Genomic DNA, 9,891 nt, shown 5'->3' on the forward strand with positions numbered 1-9,891 from the left:
AAATTCATGTAATTGTAATATCAATTTGTTTGGCAATTAGCTATTTGGTAGCATAAGAAATCTTTCTTAGTGTTCTGCTAGACGCAAGGGATATCTGATCCCATCATTACTCTTGGCCCTTAATGTATTTTATGCTTTCATTAGCATAAGGTCAACTCCATATTGCCTTGCCTCGGCTGCTTTTCTCTTTCTCTTGGAGGACCAGATTTCACTATCTTGGAAAACATTTAGTGGCCAAGACCTTTCTCATACTAAATTTAGCAATCAACTATTTTTAGGTTCCTCTAAAAACTCTTACTGTGTACTATAACTCTTTTACTAAACTGCCAATACTAGATCTTGACGGTAAAATTATATCTTTAATTTCATTAATGAACTGAGTACTCTATTCATGTACCTTACAAATATCATAGGCATACTGTCTAGCTCTAATTTTTTTTTTTTTGAGTATTTAAATATCATTCAAACATATTCCTGTTGAGTAGACACTATAGTTAGGTATCTGGCTATACCTTTGCCTTTACTCATCTCGTCCCTTAGTAGCATTTATAATAATAGTATTGGAATCAAAAGATATATCTTCCTGTTCCTGCACTAATTTGCACCATAATTTGAGCTTTTCAAGGAATGCAAATAATCTGAATTTTACTTCCTCAAAACTTTAACTCTTACATACCTTCCAAATTTGCTGCTTTATTTTATCTTGTTTCCTTACTAACTCCACTTGTATTGACAAAAGAGATTGGATGTTGAACCGGTTATGGTTGAAAACATAAGCTATTGTTGTTGATGCTGCTTTCCTTTCGTCTATATATATATATATATATTTTCATTCTCTTTCTTGTCTTTCTTATGATTCTGTTAATCTCTTCTATCATTCGCCATTCATTATTAAGACAGTTTAGAACCTATTGCATAAGGTTCACAGGGAATCTTTCTTCCTTCTCATGTACCCCTATTTGTCTACTTCTAGCTGGTATGGAACATCCTTCCACTATTCAAAAGAATAGTTCCTAAGAATAGAAATTTAACGTGCTGACATTCAAAAGACAAGCAGCTAATAATTTTAATCACATTCTATTATATTCAAGCCTCTCAATTTCCAACTCCTTTGCATCATTGATCATTCAATGGCTACTAAAATTTTCCTTATCCACCTTTTAGAACCTCAACAAACCTCAAACAACAAGTTTCAATCAATTTCAACTACTCTTTCACTAACTTGCTATTAACAAGCATCAATCATCAAAATAACACTGTTATATAATTTCCTTGACTATAACCATTTAAACATTTTCACTGAATAGCCCTTACAATTAGGCATCAAGCTTATCATTAGCTCTCTCATTCTAATTTATTAAAAATCCTCTAACTTCGTACCCAATTCTCATAATCATGTGTACTAAATTCACAAGTCTAGACTATCTCTTGGGCTCAAATATTTGTTTATGACAACATATCCAAGAGGTTCTCTATTCATAATGAGTTTCTCAAGTCTTCATCCCTTTCAATTATTGTCTCATAGTACTTTCTCTTGTCTATTTAGGAATCTAAGCTAGCTTATAGCTATTGTATATTCTCTTGTCTCATGACACTTCTCAAATCATAATGCCCAAACATCTAGTTCATCATCAATTGAACTTAAAATAAGAAACATCAATGAACATCATCAAACTTAAGAAGATCAACATCATCTAAAGTACAAACCTCAAACACACCTCAGATTTTATTCAGATCACATTTATATCATTCCTATATCATTAAATCTACGCTTAGCCCGAACTACGCTTTATAAGTTTACTCAAAACCCTTGATTCATTGGGGACTTGAACTTCATATCTTAGTATGCCTTAGTTCTTCTCTAAGAATTATAACAAGTCTAACATATAACAAGAACATAAGCAGAGCGTTCTGCCTAAAGCCAGAACCTCATGCTCTGATACCATAAATGCAACACCTCACTTTTATATACTAATAGGATCATTTTAATGTCTGTGAATCACTAACGCCAGGTTTCCGTCCTGGGAAAAGACAGGGAATTTTTTTTTTTTTTTAACATTGGAATCCGTTGATCAAATATTTCAAACCTTCAGATAACTGATTAGTGATCCAATATCAACCCTGCTTTCAACTCAATCTATTATCACCTAAAATAATTTCATACTATACAATCTTATAATATTATATTAAAAATAAAGCAACGCTCTTGGTTGACAGCATATACGTGCACCTGGCAATGCTCACCTCCTTCTTCTAGAGGATACAAAATAATATTTCCATAAAGCAAGTAAAGTTACTTGCCCAAATATTTTACTATACAATTTACAGAATTATAACAGGTATCTCTGCTCTTCAATCAGCCCATCTTCTTCTTAAACAACCTCCTTGTCCTTCGGGCTACTAGCTTTCACTGTTCATCATAAATTGGAGGGTGAGATTCCGAAGAATCCCCGTAGTAGTAATTTCCATCAAACAAATGTGCAGATCACATAAAGCATGTAAAACAAGCCAAAGTGAAACATAACCTTGCAAGCTAATGAAATTAAGCATTTATGCACAATGACAGATAGAAAAGCTGAATAAATAATGCTCACATACCTGGCAATCACTGCCCCATGTCTATTAGACAAGCTGAATAAATAATGCGCTAATAATTGGCAATCACTGCCGCGCATATAATTGGCAATCACTGCCGCGCATATCATTGGCAATCACTGCCGCGCATATCATTGGCAATCACTGCCGCGCATATCATTGGCAATCACTGCCGCGCATATAATTGGCAATCACTGCCGCGCATATCATTGGCAATCACTGCCGCGCATTAATTGGCAATCACTGCCGCGCATATCATTGGCAATCACTGCCGCGCATTTAATTGGCAATCACTGCCCCCTGTTTATCAGCTGCACGTGGTCACGGCTAAAAATCCAGGAATTAAGGATTACATGTTCTCATGCTTTTTGAATAGCAATATGGCACAAACAGACATGCAGCAATCATACACAAGTGTAAGGGAGGAAAGAACTACTACCTGGTCCGCATCCCTCCAAATCAAACCTTACCATTCTCCTTTCTTTCTGCTTCTTGGTGGGCTTGAGCAGATATAAAAACCTATCATTTTAGTAAGGGTAGGTTAATGCTTGATCCAACTAAAATTCATAAATTAGAAATCTCTCTTTAAATCCCAATCCTTTTTCAATCTCTATTAGCCTTTAATTACTCTTATCCCCTTGCCTTACAAGCTTACTAATCGAAAGTGTGTGCACATACACAAATATATACTTTATAGCACTTTCCATGCCAAACACCCAACATATCGCCTATTCCTACTTCCTAACACCCTTCGGACATCACTAATAATATATATACCTGTATATATTGATTTGCCTTCACTTCTTTGCCTTTTATAGAAACAGAGCCTATTAACCCACACTTCTATGGCATCAGCGTGTAAATATATACGTTTACACTATCTTAGATTCTAAAATTTCACCCCCACCGTCACACTCGTGCAAGCAAACATATATATAATCACCTTCTTTCATCGTTCCACACCCAAAATAAGACGCCATTATTAGAAATCATTCAACCCCTGTTTCGAAGGCCACAAACCGACATGCAACCAGAAAATATATACATATATATTCATCACTTCAATTCCACAGAACCCGACGCCAACACCTAAACTATTAAACCCAGTTTCGTCGGTCAACCCAGCAACTCCACTCCTAACAGCATCGTATTAACGTTTCTATAACCCAAGAACTGAGGTTTATTATCTGGTTACCCAGGAATAACGAAGCCACAGCCATGAATATATAAATCTCTGTTTCGGCTATCACAAAACAGAACCACCCTTCACTTACAGCAACAATAATCGACATATAATGGACATGCAAGCTAAAAAATCATACTCCATTATCATCAACAAGCATTACTCTTTCATCATCATCAAGTTCCAGCCTTCATTGGGAGTTTCTCTCACTAAACGTATCTCTCTCTCTCTCCTCAACAACACCGGAGATATGACCGAAACCAGAAAGAAAGACAGCAGTGGACACGTGAAGCTCACCTGATTCAGAATCCAAGTTTGCATGCAAGTGTAGCTCCTCCGATCACCACCTCCGTCACCAACTTCTTCCTCTCGGTCTTTCCCTCTCTCGAGTTCTCTCACTGTCGCGGATGGAAGGAAATGAAAGAATGCCACGGTGATCAGTTATGTAATGAACAAGTGAATCAGGTGGCTAATGGAGAAGGAAGCACGTGTATTACTTAGTTGCTGGACCATTTTGCCCTCCAAAATAATTATTTCTCCAATCTTATCCTTCTCCTATTTTCTGAAATATAAGATATATCCAGAAATTAAACCAAAATATCGTAAATGGATTTTTCTTATCCATTAGCTTCTTTGAACCATAAAATAATTTCCTAAAATTTTCTAAGAAAATAACCCATTTTGCTATGAAAATAGCTTTAAAATCATTTAAGCCACTTTTCGGGGAATGAACTTTTCCAAAATATTTCTAAACCTTGAAAAATCAATATTCCATAATTTTTCCTAATTGATTGAGCTATTAAATAATTTTAATGAACTTTCTCTTTTCTGCTCATCCTGAGTCAGAAAATTCGGGGTGTTACATGTGTGTGTTTATTTACTTATCAATATTATTAATCCTTAAGTGCTCTTTTTTAGTAGTTCGGTGACCTAAAAGGAGAGTGAATTGAGTGATACAAAATTTTTCCGCTTTACGTGTACACACCGAATGAGTTGAAAAGAGCATCCAAAGCAAGGATGACTAAAAGGATAGAGTGAAGATGAAGAAGGGCAATGCACAACAGTAAATTTATCCTAGTTCGGTTTAATCTGCATGACCCACGTCCAATCTCTACGAATGTCTGGAGGTTTTCAGCCACTATTTGCACAAATTCGACAAAGACACTTATGAAGCAACAACACCTTACATGGGTGATCAAGAAACCCACTCAAAATTCTCACACATCTTACTCAAAGTATATTAAATTGATTATCACCGAAGGGGTTGGATAGAGATTTCCTCACTTAATGAGTTGATACATATATTGAAGCTAAGTGTAGTTGAGATTGTTTGAGCGGAAGTTTTAGAGCAATTGAATAGTTGTAATACTCGTAGTTTTAGAAAGTTCGTCTCACTCTGTTTTAACATAAATGATTCTTTATTTATAAATGGAGAATGTTAACTAGTCGTTAAACATAATTAACTTTCCGTTACTCAAAAGAAACTAACAATTGAACTGGCCGTCGTAAGAGCTGAAGCTTTTATTGAGTTCGACAAGTTGTTCTTTATAATTTAATCCACAATATATAAGTGACTCAACGTGTTTTCATTAAGGGGAAAACACTGAAAAGGGATTTCTAAGTCACACGTATTGAAATAAGAAGGATTATATTGGATCGCCAGAGCGAAATGAAAAAAAAAAAAACAAAAGAAAAGAAAAGAAAAGAAAAGAAAATAGAGTATGACAAAGTACATCACAGGGACGAAAACTCAGGTTTTAATGAGGGAAAACTCGAGTTTTGCACAGAAGAAGCACGGACAAAGATCATAACTCGAGTTTTGCTGAAGGAAACTTGAGTTTAAGAAAGACAATACAAAGATCAACTTCGAGTGGACATAATTCTCTTAATTTAATTTCAAATTGAGCCAATGACCTTGTATATCTCTAAGATTTCATGTCATTTCAACATATTTCTCGAGTTTCATGCACTCTTTGATACATTAATTTGTGCATATTTTGGACACGCAAGATAGAAAAATTTACATTTGTTTTCCGGCCTGGTTGCACATCATGGTTCAATATGCATATTTTATCATCATATTTCTAGTTAGTTTCTTATAATTTTAATGTTATTCATCTGTAGGAATATTCTGCTATAACGATCAAGCAATTATAGCCACTTCGCAAAGCTTGTAAGACTTGTAGCTGAAGTCTGTCATAGGAATCAATAAAGATATATTAATGCTTGTTCAAACTGTATGTTTATCCATGAGTTTGGAGGAATATAATATACGCCATCTCCATAGCTTTGGTTGGTGGCTCACTAGATTGAGATCGTGGCTGGCTCAACTGCAGGTTGCTAGTGTATGGAGGATTGAAACTCTCATTTTCATCATTTATAACCCTTGCTTCACAAATCTAGTTAATTAAAAAATAAGACTTTATTTAGACTATGAAAAAAAACTTGAAACACTTAGCTTTTAATCATATATAGCACAGGCACAATATATAGATGGGAATTAAGGGCAAGCTTAGCTTGTTGATTGTATATGCATGTGTATGTGCTTATGAGACTGGAGCAACTTATATGGATGAAACTTAAATACTTTTTCAACTCTGCATTTTCTTTACTAATGAATTGTATCCTTTCATGAAGTTCAACATTTTCTTGACAAACTTGATTTCCCTGCATTAGCAACAATAAATTATTCAGAATTTGTGGGAATACTTTTTCAAATATAATTGCCAAGATCAGAAACAGAATTTCTTGAATACCTTTTGCTCTAGCTCTTTAATCTCATCAGTTAAGATTTGCTCCTGCGGACAAATTAATGATAAGTACACTACTTGCCCTGTAAAATTGTGAGATGTTAAATTGAATGAAGATTCGAGTTGAACTGAACTATCATACCTTTCTGATCTGGACACGTTTTAAACTCATCTTCAGTTGGTTTTCCAAATCGTTCACTTCGTTAATTCCCAAACCAGAAAGTTGTTCACCCATCAATTGCCTGCATTTTCGACGAAGTAGCGCTTGTTGAACTGCTGCTTGTTCATTTGCATTTTCCATGCTGATGTCAACATTTTGTCACCAGAATGTAATAATTCTTATTCCAATGTACGGTCTTTAGTCTTAATATAAGATCCAGTTTGTAGTTCAATTTAAACTACAAACTAGATCTTATACTCCTCCGGTCCTTAATAAATTCTTGGCTGTTTACCTAAGAATGTGAGTAAATAAATATGCTTGGACAAAGGTATGTATAGTCAATGCTTAAAATCAGAGAAAGAATCAATATAATTACAGAAACGGCCAAGGATCTTGTTAAATTTTCCCGAGCCCAAGCAAAATATGAAGCCCCTCATCCCTGATACAGAGTTGTTACAATATCTCTTTACATGTATGCTTATTAAATCTCATATCAACATAATTAACATGCTGACACATGATCCATGCCAAAAAACTCGCATCCATGATTGACACACCAACCTGAGTCAACAACACAAGACGAGAGAGAAGCAGAACTCAATAACTCATGAAGCTGTCATTAGGTAATTGTTTATTCTTTTACTTTATATCTTCATTTTAGATTGCTAGAGTAGAAAGAAGTTGGCGAGAACAGTATGCCATTTTGTTCCACAAAGAAATTAAGTGGGGGAAACCAGTTGTGGGTATTATCGTCAAGAACCATTTACCCAAAAGTGTGTTTAATTTAGTTTGGGATAGGTTAACCACATCTGCTATTGTGTCCAACCAGTCCTTGATCCAAATGATCCCAACTTTAAAGAAATAAATGAAAGGAGCCTTGCACTAATGACCAATGGAATTCTTGGGTCAAATTTCATTGGTAGACCTGCATTTATATTTCAGTCATTACCGACTGTGGCTTCCGTTTTTTCCCCCTAGTTTTTACTTCCCATGAATAATTTTTTTTCTCCATTTCATGGTCATAAATTTCCAAGGTCCATCTGAGTTAGACATTAAGCACGGATTGAACTTCATGTTTCTCTCAGCAAACTAATGGAGAATTATTTTTCTAATGAATTAAAAATATTAAGACAAACAAAACATAAGGGCATTTTGTGAATAAATTACCTTAGACCAGCAGCAGCACTCTTGACACTCAGGAGCTTGCCTATTTCTTCACTTAAATTTGAGTTCTCATCTGCCCTGACTCCCCTGAAGCAACAGAGAAGGAAACAAAATTTGATTACAAACTTCAATCTCAAAGTTGGGTGGGGAGCACAATGTTGCAGTCACATGATGATGCCACGGTAATAAAATTCAATGGTGAAAGCTTTTATAAATATATACTTAAAAAAAAAAAAAGTAGACAGACAAATATGAATAACAATTATGTAAAGTTAGGTTATGCTTGGACATGGTCAACGAATTAATTACAAACGGCAGTAGAGAATGACAGTATAATGATGATTAAATCTTGGAAGACTACCAGACACTCCATAAAATCCTCTACCCAGCCGAACCCTGAAAAATTTTCCCAGTAATTTATTTGCAGCACTCTGGTGGGATGAAAGATGTGAGTTTGCAACTAAATCTTCAGCAGTTAACTCCAGCAACTGTGACAAAGATTTTTTTTGGAAGTAAGAGAAACGTTTGGCAACAACATGATATCAGGAGTTGAAGTTAGAACTATTTTGGGTAAGAAAAGTAACAAAGCGGATTTCAGAAGTAACATACACCCAGGCTAATCATGCCATAGTCTGAAAAGTTGCAACACTTGTGTAGAGTAAATGAAACATATAACCTCTTGACATTGTGTGTCAAGCAAGTATAATTCCAATTGTTCGTGAGACACATCTTTAAATAAAGAATTACTCATTGTGCCCACTTCTCTATGAACTAAATTCATATTAAAACCGACTCAAAATTTCTCAGTAATATGAGATCCATAAAGGATCAAACCTGCTCATACATGTATGGATTAGCAATGCAATTGAATCTTGAGCGCCATTCACCCATTCCAAAGTTAAAGGCCCTGATGTTGGGCAAGCTCCACCGACGAAGGTCTCCATCCTCAATATATTTGAGAACAAGTTCCACACGATCTCTTACTTTTGAGTCCTGCAAACTTGGAGCCGCATGCTTTATGATATTCAAACATCTTTCTATCTCAGCAATTACTATACTAAGATGCTGGAGAACAAAAGCATGTAGAAGAGCCCTAATTCCTACTTACATCAGGAACTGTAATATCTCCATGTTTGGCAGAAAAGTATTCATAACAGCACTGGAGCTACTCTTTTCAAGGTTTACATGAAGAGTGAGATTCCCAGGGCAATCATTGACATCGGGAATACATGGAAGTACTGATTTCCGGTGATCAAACCCAATAACCCTGAACGAGTAGAGATGTTTAAATTAATATGCAATTTATGACACTCGGGAGAAGAAAGGAAAAATGATCAACATAGAGACAGTCAGAAAGGATTCATGTTATCATAACAGAAGTACAGTCTCCGCTTACTTGCATTCTAATTGCTGTGAAAGTTTCATAAGAAACTCTTTTGGACAAAGAAAGTCAAGCAGATAACATGTCTCAAGGCCTTCAATGTTCAGATCTTCACCCCTGACATACATTTGTAACTTCATCAACAGAAAACCCCAGACATAATGTTTCAAGTTCTTATTTCATTCTAAAGAATTTCGAACAAGAAATAAAGTCAATCGATGAATTATATCTCCGTAGAGGTTCCCATAATAATAACTTTTTAATAATGAACCTCGATAGATAACTTTCTGCTTTCAAAACTAATCCGTTCACTACAACTAGGAAACAAGTACAGGAAGGTCCGTTATACTATAAATTAAGAATGTTATACACGGCCGCTGTTTTGTTCTTATGCTACATTTGATAAACAAGGAGACAAAGCATTATAGGGAAAAATGAAAATCTAAAACCCCGTAGTGAAAAATAGAAGCGTCTGATAGCTTAACCTGAGAGGCTCAACAGAAGAGAAAGGCAAAATAAGTCACGGGATATTATGATAAGTGTGGAAGAGGTGAGCAAAAAGAGCCGAGTAAGCTCCAGAAAAAGAGGGGTAATTGTAGAGCACAACACCGGGAACTCTCTCTTCCGAAGCTTTAGCAATGGCTACCAAAGCAACATT

General features: G+C 35.4%; 1 pseudogene; it reads right to left on the minus strand.

Moving 5' to 3' along the window:
• Positions 1 to 5,892: 5,892 nt before the first annotated feature.
• Positions 5,893 to 9,891, minus strand: LOC114722759 (uncharacterized; annotated as a pseudogene).

The sequence above is a fragment of the Neltuma alba genome, unplaced genomic scaffold, assembly GCF_004799145.2.
Source record: "Neltuma alba isolate B1F8T4 unplaced genomic scaffold, ASM479914v2 tig00012113_pilon, whole genome shotgun sequence".
Classification (NCBI taxonomy): Eukaryota; Viridiplantae; Streptophyta; class Magnoliopsida; order Fabales; family Fabaceae; genus Neltuma; species Neltuma alba.